Source organism: Lytechinus variegatus, chromosome 1, assembly GCF_018143015.1.
Source record: "Lytechinus variegatus isolate NC3 chromosome 1, Lvar_3.0, whole genome shotgun sequence".
Taxonomy (NCBI): Eukaryota; Metazoa; Echinodermata; class Echinoidea; order Temnopleuroida; family Toxopneustidae; genus Lytechinus; species Lytechinus variegatus.
In genome coordinates this window covers 1129408-1145173 of record NC_054740.1, presented here as the reverse complement: position 1 = coordinate 1145173, position 15766 = coordinate 1129408, and the positions used below count along the sequence as shown (strand labels likewise).

At 36.2% G+C, this 15766-nt stretch overlaps 1 pseudogene; it reads left to right on the top strand.

The window, feature by feature from the left end:
- The first annotated feature begins 355 nt into the window (after positions 1–355).
- LOC121406614 lies at positions 356–2428 on the top strand (annotated as a pseudogene).
- Positions 2429–15766: the final 13338 nt, after the last annotated feature.

The window sequence follows — 15766 nt, the reverse complement described above, 5'->3', positions numbered from 1 at the left end:
ATCGATAATAAAATAATCATGATTTATATCAACTTTCCAAAATTGTTTGATTTTTTAGGAGTATGTAGCTCAGATTGACATGCAACTTGAGACCAATGTCGGACAACTTGCAAAGTATTTTGATGCAAAGTTTACTGAACAAAAAGTAAGTTGGAATTTATTGGTTTATTTTATCTTCTAAATGCCAGTACTTTCTTTTTATTATTTTGCTATCATTGATATAAAATTTGGAATTTTGCATTAGCAGAATAAAAAAAATCCTGTCAAATATGATTTATTTCTTTGTCATGTTAGATTCTGCTCGGAGGGGGGGGGGGGGGTCAGTGTGGAGTTTCTGCTAAGGTGAGGGGGCAAGATGGAACAAGTACTAGGTCACCTGAAGGTGGTCTGCATTGCAGAACAAACTTTCTTTGGTATACAGAAGACCCTACTGCGGCCCGCCATTGAGAGGAAGTGGGCTGTTGAACAGATGAAGGTCATTGAAAGACTACAAAGGGCAGGCAAACCATTTGGCTGTATGTATGAATGAATTTGAAAGTATACAACATAGAATTATTTTCAACTTCTTTTATAGAAGAAGATAATAGTTCCGGTCATATATAGAAGTCATTTGTTCCTGAAATGTTTATTCATTAGATTGGCAACTATTGAGGTGTATTTTCTTCCTGACTCATATATATATATATATATATATGTATATATATATATATATATATGTATATATATATATATATATATATATATATATGTGTGTGTGTGTGTGTGTGTGTATGTATGTATATACATTTCATTTTGATGTGTGTAATTCGGTACAGGCTAGTTTTATCACTCAGAACAATAGCAATTTTTTCTTGGTCATCGTTAACTCTAGGCTATTTAGTTCTAACATGTTTGACTTTAAGAGGCAAGCTTTGTATATGTATTGATTTTTGCCAAGATTTTGTTACTTAAAAACCCGGATAATATATACGAGCACCTATCATGGTGGATACGTGCACTATGCAAATTCTATATTACTATTATTAAAGTAAATTGATTTGAAACATACTTTCTTTGGTCCAACAGCTGTCCAGAAAAAGGTGCATGCTTTCGAAAACCAGAAAAAATGTGACGTTCTGCTTGCTGGGGAGAGTAGTATCAGAAATCATCTTTATTATGTGGCATAATCAACGAAGGATGGGGAAGGTGACCTCAAAGAAGCGAAATGGGGATCCCTGGGGAACCATATACACAATCGGCATGAGGGTAATTTTGAGCTGTTCCCTGCATGTCTCCATGGGAATCTTGAAGGCGCGAGACAAAAGAACTCGCTCAAACCACTTAAGTAGATAATCATTTTATTCAGCATGTTTTAATTTTAATCATGATATACTCAAGAGCATATATAATTCCATGTAGTTTATTTTCCTCTCTCCTAGATGAAAATGAATGGAAGCTCTACCAGCTCAGATATTGTTTCTTTTTATATCAGCATTATTGTACTATTAATGTAGTAATTACTATTATTTTTGTAATTTTGAACAATTTTCATTAGTGTGCTTATTACTTAATTGGATTCCAAGTAATATAATTCATGCATTGTGACAACGTGGCTAATGAATTAACTATTTGTTTTGATAGATTTATTACAACAATCCTGTTTATTATTGACTTTTTTTCATATTTAAATAGACACATTGGTTACCGAAAAGCTTGAGGACATCTTACTCGCTACAGTCCTGGTAAAAGACATCAGGAGGATGTCCTCTGGAGAGCAAACTTCTTCCCTTGAATCGTTTCATCGTGTGATCAATCAATTTGCTCCGACGATGAGGTCATACAAGCATCATGGAATGTTAAGCAGGCAAGTCAATGCCCATTTTTAGTGAATGATTTTGAAAAGTCAATGCAATGGATTTTACATGGAAAAGCAGCAATTAGCAAACAGATACATAGGTACTTTAAAAAAAAATGAAAGTAGGAAAAGTTGTATTCTTACAAAATCTTATCGTGTGTGGTTGCTGTAATGTAAACTTTTACTGATGTGTTATTACAATTTGCTGTAAATAATAGAATATAAAGAGAAGCATACTTTAAAAGAGTTTCAACTTGCCAAGGTTAACTACCGGTATGTACAAACATCCTGTATAAGATTATTGATTGCAAATGATGCATCCAATACCAAGATACAAAGAAGATATGGAAAGGGTGGTAAGATTATTTAGAATCAAGACATTTTATCAAAAACAAAAAGTGCATTTTTCTGTTTTTCCATTTGTATTTAGACTATGTTGGTGAACTCAAAGCTGATATTTCAGAATACGATAGCAATGCATCACCTCCTGCAAGACGACCGTCAGCACCACCACTGACTAGTGGACACACCTATCCACCTAGGGAACAGATACTTCAACAGCATCGCAGCCGATTTCCTTTTACTCAGAAATAGCTGATGAACTCTACCACGATCTCAAAAGTAGTTGGATGTAAACCGTTGTACACTTTTATAATAATCTTGTGCTGCCCTTATGTGAAATTACATATTTTTTTACGGGGGGGGGGGACATCCCGATAGACTGCGGGTCCGATAGACCGCGGGTCCGATAGTCCGCGGGTCCGATAGACCGCAGGTCTGATAGTCCGCGGGTCCGATAGACCGCGGGTCCGATAGTCCGCAGTGCGTGTAAAATTATGATCAGATATATCAAGTGTCATCGAGAGGTTCAAAAGTCAAATGAAACGAGACCATGGTGTTCTATCAGGTGCGGATCCATGGGGGGCGAGGGGGAACTGCCTCACCCACCCCATCGCTCAAAATAGAGGGGGAGAGGGGTTACGATACTGCAACAAATAACAAAGAAGATTTAATTTTTAATTTCCCTTTTTTATTACAGGAAATATAACACTCACAAACTAATAAAGCATAAATAATAAATAGTCTTACGTCTCTTGAAGTCAGTTCTGGTGTTATTCCAATTTTATGGTCCAATTGAGAAGATCCCAGTTGGCTGGCGAAAATTCACAATGATGGCGATGATGAAACTGATGCTGAAGTACGATGAACAATAAGAGTCGCTGTAACAAGTTAAAATGTCCGTGAAGACGATGTTGATGATGATTAACAGTCAATTTCAGCCATCCATGGGTTGAAGGGTGTTCTTTGAACAGGTTTATGATGTTGATGATCTCCATGAGAACTGAAAATCCCTCTCTCAAAATAAATGCAAACAGTTCATTAATAATTCCACAGAAGATAATTATTCCAGGTGTCTGTTCTGACATAAAGTCTGGCGTGAAACTCTTAGCTCTGATCTGATCTGGTGAAGTGATCTCATATGATGTGATAATATGTGATGATATCCTTGTAGAAACTGAAGCTTTATATACTAATTACAAGTATTCTAGATCATTCTAAAAATTTCCCCACTCCAGAGGCTTCTATATAGTATTTACCATTATGGAAGGTTCTAGCATTTTCTTCCAAAAGAACATTCTCCTTCTTTCAGGATCATTCTTCATTTCTAAAACATTCTTGAATTACCTCATTGAAATCAACAGTGTCAATAAAATAGCTAAGCCTATTGTTCATAATCTGTATTCACAAATAGCAATAAAACTCCTTGGCCTTTAAATAGGCAAGGCCTGCAAAACAAACAGCTTTTACAAAGACATTCTGGAATGTTCTTTATCTTTCCCAAATATTCTCAAAGGGGGGGGATTGCAAAATAAATGAATGCAACCGCTTTCACAATTCTTCCTATATGTAACACCTCCCCAACCAGGGAAAATAAAGCTTTACCGTAGTAAAGGTTTCTTTAAGATTACCTTTTTTCCTTTAACTTTTCTAAGTCATCTTGATAAATCATTTACATTTATCGTGTACAAAGGTATAGTACTTAACATATAAATAAATGAACATCAAAGACATTTTCTTCAAATGACACTCTTGGTAAAAATCATGAATAATTTTGCTTTTTATACTCTTGAAAGAGCATCAGCAATTACATTATTCTTTCCCTTTATGTGTACAATTTTCAAAGGGAATGGTTGGAGCATTAGGCTCCATCTATACAATCTTTGGTTCTTTGTTTTGAATTTCTCCAAAAACAAAAGAGGATTGTGGTCTGTATAGACTGTAATCTCTCCATTGGTTAGATACACCTCAAACTGCTGAAGGGCTAGTACGAGACTCAGGGCCTCTTTTTCAATAGTTGAGTACTTCTTCTGAAACCGATTGAGTTTCTTAGAGAAGTAGCACACTGGTTTTTTGATGCCTTCTTCATCTTCTTGGAGCAATACTGCTCCTACTCCAACATCACATGCATCAATTGCTACTTTGAATGGCTTTGTGAAGTTTGGAGCTGCCAAACAGGTTCATTCACCAAAATGGCCTTTAATTTCTCAAATGATCTCTGACATTCGTCAGACCAAACATACTTCACTTTTGCCTTCAGCAGGTTTGTCAGAGGGCTAACCACTGTACTGTAATTTGGAACAAATTTCCTGTAGAAGCCACTCATACCTAAGAATCTAAGCAATTCTTTCTTAGTTGTGGGAATCGGAAGTCTAAGATAGCTTGGATCTTGGCTTCTCTTGGTAGGGAAAAGGGAAAGAAAAAGAAAGAGGGATAAGTAGTTATGGGGGAAAGAGAAAAAAAGAGGAAGAGGGAAAAGAAAGAAAAGAAAAGAAAGGAAAAGAAGAAGAAAAATGGAAGAGAATAATATTAAAAAGAGAGAAAGATGGGAAGAAAGATAACAAAAAGGGAGATGGAAATAAATGTCAAATGTCTGATTAGGGGATTTGAAATCTCATCTTTTTAGGATGGAATATCAAAAATTTTCAGTTTAATCGTTGAAATATGTATCGTCTTAATGACTAACTTTTCGACCAGTCCATAATATTTAACATTTCTGCTCGCTCTTCGCGCTCGTGGTAATTATCTAGTTGCATACGCATCCTGTTCAGGTTCACAAACATTGCCCAGAAGGTTAAGTTTTTAGGGCAATATACATGAAATTTAATTTGTAGCTTGCATAAAGCTTATGAGATTATAATACATTTATTTTGCTTATAAAGTAAATCTAGGAAATGACTGCTAGGACATGGGCGTTTGCCCCCCCCCCCAAAAAAAAAAAAGAGAGAGTCAAGGCTAAAAAGAAATGAGGGAAAAGGAAAGGGATAAGGATTAAATATACTATTATTTTCCAAATATTAGTGGACATTGAAAATCACTCGAAGGGTGATGGAAGAGATAGAGATGGATCTAGGAAGGAGATAGATACTACCTATGCTGAGAAAGCAACGGCCGATAACCCAAGCCGGCGAGATGCCGGTTCGAAACCCGTATTCATGCGTCAAGCAGATATACCTAATGCGGAACTGAACCAGCCCACAGGAGAGGAGATCTATCTTGCCATTTCTAAGTCGATTGCTCCTGAAAACATCATGGGTATACAAAAGGTGGGTGGATTATGGAGAATTTACTTGAAAGAGAGAGAGAACAGATTACCCTTACTAGCTCAAGGTTTGAGAATGAGGGGTGTAAACATACCCATCTTCGACACAAACCCCTTTTTAAAGGAGAGGAGTGAAAATCTACTGAGAATTACAGTAAAGGATATACCATTATCAGTGAGTGACGAAGTGATAGCACAGGAGTTAGAGGAGATAAAATGTAAAGTGAAAGGGAAGATAACGAGGCAAAGATTACGTGTAAAATGGTCAGCTTACATCATGTCTAAATGGCGACAGGGTTGTATACGTGGAGAAGCTAAATAAGCCGCTTGATCGCCATACCAGGCTCGCCTCTTTCAAGGCGAGAATTTTCCATGATGGGCAAGCGCAATCAAAGGGAGCGTCCGTAGCAACGTGTTCGAGGTGCCTGGATACTGGTCACCACGCCTCAACTTGCGTCAAGCCATTCGTATGCAAACGATGTAAACGACCTGGCCACAAAAGCTTCGAATGTGATGAGTCACGTGATCAAACCGATCTTGTTGGCGCCGTTGGTGCAGATATTCCAAGATTGGGGGAACGCCCATTTGCTACCAATGAGAAAGATCGTGCGTCAAGTGATCGTGCCAATACAATCAAGGTCAATGCCGTTGTCCATAGAAGTCCGTTGAAGCATACAGATGTAAACACTCGGACCACGCGTGAAGAGCGTTCTACACAACGGAGCTTGCCAGATCTTTGGTTGAGAAGCAGTCATGCTGCTAATGCTAGTCAAAGCTCGGAAGCTGAGAACAGCGACAATACTGATGGCTATGAAACCACTGATTACCGATCAGAAAATGTAGTGAGTGACAAAGAGAAGAAACGCAAAGGCAGACAAGAAAGAAAGAGGAGAAGAAAGGGGTCAAATAAGAAATAAATAACGTTAACACACAAAAAAAGAGAAAAAGTTTGAAACCGGTACTTACGCGGACAAATGTATCACACTCATTTCACTTAATGTGCGGGGAATAAGGAATAGTAGAAAAAGAAACATGTTATTTCAGTGGCTCAGAAATCAAAATGCAGATATCTTGTTTTTACAGGAAACCTTTCTAACACAGGATATGGAAGAAGGAATTAAGTTAGAATGGAAGGGACTGTCATTTCATTCATACGGTAGTAATCATGGAAAAGGTGTTTCGATACTGTGTAAAGAAAAACTAGACTTTTGTATTGATTCTAGTGCTATAGACAGCAATGGACGTATAATACTGCTTAATATGAAAATTGGTGATAAGAAAATATGCATGGTAAATGTATATGTTCCGACAGAAAAGAAAGAAAAGATAAAGTTTTTGCATCGTCTGAGCAACTGGGTTCAGTGCCGTACGGACATGAAGTCGTATGCCTTAGTGTTTGGAGGTGATTTCAATTGTGTAAAAAAGGCTGAGCTGGATACCTTAAGAGCAAAGTCTATTTATAAAAAGCTACCTGAATATAATCAGTTGATTAAAAATTACAAATTAGTCGACATTTGGAGAAAATTATTTTGTTGAAAAAGAAAGACAGAATGCAGTTAAAAAGACTATTACGTCTTTGAAGATAGGAAGGAAAAATGAGCATAGCATGAGTAAAATTTTGAACTATGTACATAAATTCTACTCGAAATTATATACTTCGTTAAATAAGAACACATATGAGGTTAGAGAGTACGTTCAAGACATAGATGGACCACAATTGAAAAGATAGAAGCGAATACATGTGAAGGTAAAATATCAAAGTTAGAAATAACACAGGCACTGAAAAATATGAAACGAAATAAAACACCGGGCGGAGATGGACTGACGGTAGAATTTTACATCGAATTCTGGGAAGATAAACAGGATTTAGTTTTGTTTAGTTTGAATGCGGGCTTTGAGAATGGACGTTTATCGTACACCCAACGGCAGGGTATTATAACATTATTGTATAAAAAGGGAGATAAAGAAGATATCAGAAATTGGAGGCCAATAACGTTACTCAACGTTGACTACAAGTTGGCTGCAATGGTCTTAGCTAATAGATTGCAAAATATATTAACATTACTGATAAATGAAGATCAAGTTGGTTATATAAAAGGTAGAATCGGGTATTGTAATGCAAAAGTGATTCAGGATATTATTGACTACACACAACTTGAACAGGTTGATGGTCGTCTTATATTTGTAGATTTCTACAAAGCATTCGACAGTCTGGAGTGGAATTTTATAGATGAATGTTTAGAAAAATATGGTTTCAAATTAATGTTCAGATATACACAAATATCGAATTGCGTTCTTTTGAATGGATATTTTACAGAAACATTTTACCCCACTAGAGGGATAAGGCAAGGTTGCCCGTTATCTGCGTTACTTTTTATCTTAGCGGTTGAGTTTGTCAGCAACAAAATCAGAAGTGACAAGGATATAAAGGGAATTTGTGTTGGAGAAAAATCTAAAGAAATAAAGTTATGTCAGCTAGCTGACGACCTGACACTTTTTATGCAAAATAATTATTCAGGAAATAAGGCCATAGATCATATAATAGATTTTGGAAAAGTTTCAGGTGTTATTTTAAACAAGGAAAAAACACAAGTTATGTGGTTGGGGAAAGATAAACCTTTAGAAATGATAAGTAATATCCCATGGGCTGAGAATTATGTTAAAGCCCTTGGTATAATTTTTACAAGACATGAATCTATGAGCTGCGAACTTAATTGGTCAAAGGACAAAATTAATAAAATAGAAAGATTGCTTAACATTTGCAAACAACGAAATCTTACATATAAAGGTAAGATAATTGTCTTAAAAACATTAATATTGTCTAAATTTGTATACACTGCTCAAATTATTTTTTGTCCTAACGACCTGGCCAAAAAAATTGACAAATTAATCATGAACTTTCTTGGGGATCCAAAATTCACAAAGTAAAAAGAACTATGGTAATTAATGATTTGTCAAATGGTGGATTAAATATGTTAGATCTAGGTATACAGTTAAACAGTTTTAAGTTAAGATGGCTTTTCAAATATTTCGATGACACTAAATCAAAATGGAAATGGATGTTTGATTATTGGTTTGATAAATCAGGTGGAAGCTTTATTTTAAGAAATTGTAAGTGTGATCCACAATATATCCTGTCATTGAAAACGATTCCAAAGTTTTATCGTGATATATTATATGTCTATTTTACTTTTAAAAAAGAAAAAATGCTTAAGGAAAAGAAAAAAATAATATCAAGTGCAGAGATTTGCAAAGAATTGTTATGGTTTAACAACAATATCAGACATAATGGAAGGATGTTGTTATTTAGGAACTGGATACGGTCAAACATTTTGTTCATAGGTGATCTGGTATCTAAGAATACCGTTCTTACTGTAAATAAATTAAAAGAAAAGTTAGTCAATCTTGATGGACAATGGTTGTCAGAATATGCAGTTTGTATAATGTCAATACCAAAAATGTGGAGAGAACAACTAAAAGAAAATAACCTTGCTTTGTTTAGAAAATTTAAAAATTCAATTTTGAATGATGAATCATGTATGCCATCTGTAAATACATTGCTTAATTGTAACTCTAGAGTAAAACAAATTTATCAAGAGATGTTGCAATTAAATGTTGAAAGATCAAGGGCCGAATTATTTTGGAGAGAAATTTTAGATGAAGAAAATAAGAATTCTTGGTTGTTTACATGGACACTGAAACTCAAAAGTATTCAAGATAATGCCATAGCCCACTTTAATTTCAATTTTATGTATAATTTATTACCTACTCTCTGTAACTTAAAAAAATGGAATTTAAGAAACACTAATATTTGTAGTGAGTGCAATAAGTTGAGTGATTTATTTCATTTGTTTTGGTTGTGTATAGAGGTTCATAATTTTTGGAAATACGTAGAAGCACTCATAAGCAAATGTTTAATTCAAAATTTTCGTTTGAAGCCTCAGCATATTGTTTACGGACTAAGAAAAGAAAAAGGAAAAGAAATTAATTTAATTTTGAATTATGCATTATATTCTATTTACAAATGTTACAAAATAACATTAGTTACAATGAAAAAGATAGAGTTTTATGATTTGAAAATTATGTTCATATATGTTGTGAAAAAAAGATATGATATTGAGAAAGGTAAACGAAAGGAAAATTTGTATATGAATATGAGCAAATGGAATCTAATATTGAATAATTTGTAAAATTTTTGTTTGTGTACATATGTATGTGTATATTTTAATCCAAATAAAGAAGACCAGTACTGGTTTAAAAGAAAAAAAAATCCAAATATTATGTCAAAATCTATCACAACCTTGTATTTTTGTAATAAAAGTGTCAACATATTCGCTCACTGCAAACTTCTAATTAATTTTATGCGATACGCCATATTGAGCCCCCTCGAAATTGTTAGCTCATTACGGCACTTGGACAAATCAACTTTGAGCGGCCGATCGGGGAAAATATGGATGAAAAAATGGCCCCTCCCCCTATTGGCGGAAGCTGCGTCCGCCCCTGACTTAGGCTTTCAGGATAAAATACAGGAAAATTCTTTAAAAAAAATCAGATCGCGCTTCGCGTTCTCATTATTCATTTAGGCCTTGTGAGAATAAAATATCAGATTTTCTTTAACGTCTACCACCCCCCCCCCATTTCATTTATTTTTTTATCTTGGTTCCCTCGCCCCCCCCCCCCCTGCACCCATGCTGAATAGATACGGCACTGATGAGGAAAATTAGTCGAGATTGCATATTTCCTAGAGGTTATCATTACTAATATTGAAGGGTATACTAAAACAACAGTACATAAACTACAGCTCCCGTTCACAATATTCTAGTAGGGCCTACACTGGTGAGAAGTTAGACCCATTGATATTATATCATGGGCGGAAATCCCAGGGGGGGGGGCACAATATCAAATGTCCCCCTACTAATTTGGTCTTTGATAATCACAGAAATATATCATTCTAAATCGAAATAAGACATGTATTTTGGGACGAGATGACCCTACTTTGGAAATGATACCTTTTTTGCTTGTCATATTTTCCCGCCCCTTGTCCCCATAGGCGGATCCAGGGGGTTGAGCCCCCCCCCCCCCCCCTCTTGGCGGAGCCAAAAAAGGAAGGAAAGAAAGAAGGAAAATGGAGGAGAAGAGGAAGAGAAGGACGACGAAGGCATAAAATAAGATGAGGGGAAGACTTGGAAAATAAAAAAAAGAATCTTTCGTGGAACTGTATAAAACTTTTGCTCGCGCTTTGCGCTCACATTGCCTATTAGGTGATTTACATATCTTGTTCAATATGGAGTTCGATTATCAAGTATGGAAGTCAATATACAACACATATTTCACCTCGGAAATCAAATTTTTATTATTTTGTGTAATTTACAAATTGGTTTTTAAAAAGTGCTCTGTAAAAATGTCAATTTTATGCTTTGAATGTTAACATTTGTTGCTTGCGCTACGCGCGCGCAAATTTTGATTTATCAGGTACCTATATTTTCGTGTGTTCCATAAAGATTTCAAAATATCCCTTCTCTGGTCTGATTGTTAAGGCGCATCTGCTAGAGCGCTGCACGCTCGCATTTTGATTGGCGAGTTACTTAAATGCTTCAATAATGTTTATACAACAAACTACTTAAAATCCCTTTTTCATGACAGTTTATCAAAAATTATAGCTCGCGACTTGCGCTCGCATTAATGGTTAAGGTAGCTTGTCAAAAGTCCATGCACCGTTCTTCATCGTTCTTCCCGCATCCGGGTTTTCGCTTCGGCTTTCCCGCCCAACGTTCCCTTGTCTTCAAAGGAACGGCCGCCATCAAAGGCCCTTTAATGCCACCGTTCTTTTGTTCGTCTTTCCTGCAAGTCTTAATTTCTGTCGAAAGGCCGAAGAATCTATTCTAAATAGCTCCCTCTACGACCAAAACAAATGTGTGCCTTCATCATGTTCATATTGACTGTCGGATCGAGAGTTCGGGTCACTGTTCTGAACTGTGGTTCGCATCTATCGGGTGCATTCATAAAGCCACGGTAGCTTAAAAAAAAATCACGCATGTGTCGAAAATCGTTACTGATCTTTCGAATTTGCTGCAATAACCATGAAAACCTCTTTTTTTGCAATTGGAAGACAGTCAATTCATGTTTTAGGTGGGAAAATAAGATTCCACATATTTTCGTTTCGTAGGCCCAAGCCATTCGTAGAATTCACGTCGATTTGGAATATTAATTATTACTCGCATCTCAAACAGGTGTCGAGAACGCCCCCCCCCAAAAAAAAAAAAAAACAGAAGGAAATAGAATGATAAAATAAATATGACCGGAACAGCTTAGCGCTATTAGGCATAGAAAGATAAAAGATTTATTAGAAACTGTTATAAATACTTTTTTTTTAATTTTTGACGGGCAACCATTTCCCCAGGATAACATATTGTCTCTTAATTTTCTTTATCTCCATGTTTTAAAGAAACGGGACCAAAAGGGATTGTGAAAAGAGGAAAAAGAAACTAAGAGGTCAAAGGGAGAGAAAAGGGAGGGGAAACAGAGAGAAATAAGAAAATAATATTAGGATGGGAATAAGAGGAAGGGTGAAAAAAATGGAGGAAATACAGTTGAAAGAGTGGAAAAAACTCGGAAATTTGAGAGGGGTTCTCCCGATTTCTGCCTCTGCATCGAAATCAATATTCATGAGAAAGCAGAGTTGTGTCCTCGCAGAAACCGTGATCAGGTGGGGGTGAAATTATTTTATGACTTGCGTCTTCGGAATGAGAATACGCATGCGCATGGACTGGATATTTACGAAATTGTGGTCGTCTATTTCGAAAATTGTATGCCATGAATGAATCAGCATCCTCAAACTTCCTGTACCCTTCTATCACTGGGGATTTAGGGGGGGGGAGCCGCCCTTGCCCCCTTCCATTATGAGAGGCACAATTAGAATTTGTAATGCAAAATGCAGCCAAAACAGAAGAGTGCCCCCCCTAAAAGCGGAACCTTTTTTTCCCCCTGTCATGGATCCTCCCCTGACCTTTAGACATTATGTTGTATAGATCCGATTCTTGGTTGGATTTACATTTACAAAGCCCCCCCCCCCCTATTGGCGGAGCAAAAAAAGGGAAAGAAAGAAAAAAGAGAGGAGAAAAAAGAAGAGGAAAACATAAGAGGAGGAAGGCGAGTGAATAAGATGATGCGAAGACTTATTAAATAATTTTAATAATCACTACGCCACTGGGACAACCAATTCAAAGAAATAATTAAATATCAACCTTGGGCGGCCGATCGGGGAAAATATGGGTGAAAAAAAATCACCCCCCCCCCCCTATTGGCGGAGGCTGGATCCGCCCCTGATTTAGATTTACATTTTATTCACCCTATCGATCCCCTCTCGGGGTATGAGAGTACAACATAAAAACAACAGACTAAAGTATAACTTCATTTAATTGGTTTAACGTATTAAACGTAATGTTCGGAATTGAAGATAAATACCAACTGTGGTAACGATCTGAAAATTTGTTCGATCAGAATCCAATGAAATTTACCAACGAAGTGTTTGTATAAATGAAAAATATTTGCCAAATAGCCCTGTGAAAGAAAGTCGTAAAAGTGCAGAGAAATGAGCGATATAAGCACAGAATTCCATCAAATGTCAGGTATTTTTCGAGGCAATGTTATAATACACTGTCCCACGTATGCTTTTCTGTTTTAGTGATCATCAGAATTATCGATATTGAGCAGCGATTTCATTATTCTACAAAGATAAGTGTATATTAATGTACTAGGTCTAGATTTATGATGAATATTTCGTATCGAAATCGTCATGTAATCATATTTGAAATTGCGCCTGATACGTTGTGCTGTACATGGTCTATATCCTCCCATAGTTATCGATATCGTCATCACCACTGTTACTATCGCAATCATCTTCATTTCTCTATTATAAGTATTATCTTCGTTAACATTTCTATTATTTCATTATAATTTTATCATCATAAATCGATGGGGTGGGAGAAGGAGGAGAAGAAGAATTACCAAGGAGAAGCAGACGTACATGTAGAATGGAGGAGCAGTAAAAAGGGATGAGATTAATAATGAGAGATGAGAAAGGATACGGAGAGGAAAAGGAAGATAGAGAAAAAAAAGGAGACGCAAGAAGAAAAAGAAGAAGGACGAAGGAAAAGCAGTAGGAGACGTATAAGAAGGGCAGGTGGGCAGAAGAACAACAAGAAGAGAGGGAGGAAGGAAAAGAAAGAAGCAGCAGGAAAGGATAAGGTGGAGAAAAAAGAATAATGAAAGACGACAAAGGATATGAAGAAGAAAAAAAGATTAAAAAAAGGAGGAGTAAGAAGAGTAGATGAAGAAGGGAGTGAAGAATGAGAACAAGAAGAATGATAAGGTGGAAAAGAAGAATAGCGACGGAGAAACAGAAGAAGTAGAAGAGGGCCGGGGTGAGTTTGTTCTAAAGTAAAATCAATGTGAGTAGAATTAAATTAATGTTTTTATTTATATTGCACTTGCAGTGATTACATCATTACAATACTAGGATGCCATTATGTTCAATAATTTAAGCTTCAAAATTCGGTAATTCACGGGTGAAGATAAATTATGGGGCCGTAAGCTGCAGGGAGATATGTAGAGTGATATTAGCATTAGGTCATTGCTCTAAAATAGATGGAATGTGATTATTTATTATTAATATTAGTTAGTACACTTACTGGCCTAAAAGCAAAAGCAAATAGGGCCATGATATAAGCTTCTCCATATAGAGAATTGAACATTATTGACCTTTCAGGATTGCTTGGCATTGATACTCATCGAACTGTTCTTAGTCGTTGCCCTGGCCTATGATCATGAAAAAGCAAGATCAGTCACCCATATAGCAGAGAATCATTGACAATAGCATGCTCAGCGGGTTCGCCACAGAAAACAATGGGAGAGCTAGAAGCTCACAGTCTTGAATTCCCCATATCCGCTGCCGTGATTATTGTCGTAATTTCAATAGATAAACCTACTTCAAAAGATCGTTGGTCCGCCCGATGGGGAATCTTTTGTAATAATGTAGTGTATTAAAGTATGTGTATGCAGTAACTACCGCCCCGACTTCTGTTGTGCTATTTAAAAGATTCTTTCACCATCATCGAGTAGCGATTAGCGTGTAAAATCGCATAAATTATCTCACAAAACGGATCTAATGTTCATGATTACCAACATCACCATAATCATTACCATTATCTTTCATTTTTTTAATAATAGTAATAATAATAATAGCGGCATATTTACCCAGGGTAGCCACTTCAGTTCCGAAAACTGTTCTCCCAGAGGGCCCTGCTATTATTACCCCGGCTTTAGCACGGCTACCTTGATCGGGCGCTCGAGCATTCGAGGAATTTCTTCCTACCGGGTACCCATTCCCCTCACCTGGGATTATATAAACTATAAAATTGATACTGGAGAACGATTGGAAATAGATAATGAATGAATGATGATGATAACAGTGATGATGATGGTGGTAATTAGAACTTTGAAGTGATATTAATGGACATGATAATACGAATAATAATATCAGTGATAATGTTGATGATTAAACATTAACAAACGAAGATGATTGGTATATTTCCGGCAATGAACCATGTATAACTTGAGACGCGTTTTTCATTTATCAAGTTTGTTATAAAAGGGTTTTCATATCATGATCCTGAAAGACATAGATTATATTTAGGTTAAAAAGAAAGAAAATGGATGGTCATCTAATTATAGAGGATTTTGCGGGATGTCAAGTCCGATGCAGTATAAAAATGATTGCATATCGAGGTAGATGCGATTTTTATATCAACGATATCATCCCCCAGAGTCTATCAAGTTATGAGTTTGTGTGCATTTTAGCAAAATTGACATTTGTAATTTTTCACCAAAATTTTAAGTATTTGCACAATTCACAGTAGGCTGTAAACGATAGGGGGCTTCACATGCGGAGGGAAAGGCTATTTAACCCCCCCAAAAAAAAAAAAAAATTAACATTGACTTGAATTTCTCTCTTGAATCTGCTTGTTTAATACTTTCTGTTAGATTGTTCCAGAGTTGGATCTAGGGGGGGGCATGGGGCCCGCCCCTCCCTCCTCCCTCTATTTGCGGAGCAAAAACAAAACGGGGAAAGAAAGACAAAAAGAGGAAAAGAGTGGAGAAAAAAACATAGGAGGAAAACGATTGAATAAATAAGATGAGGGGAAAACAATAAAAAAAAATTATGTCATGTCATTATATAAAATTTTCGCTACTGCTTCACGCTCGCATTGCCTTTTAGGTGATTTACACATATGGAACTCAAAATATCAAATTTTGAAGTCAATATACATAAC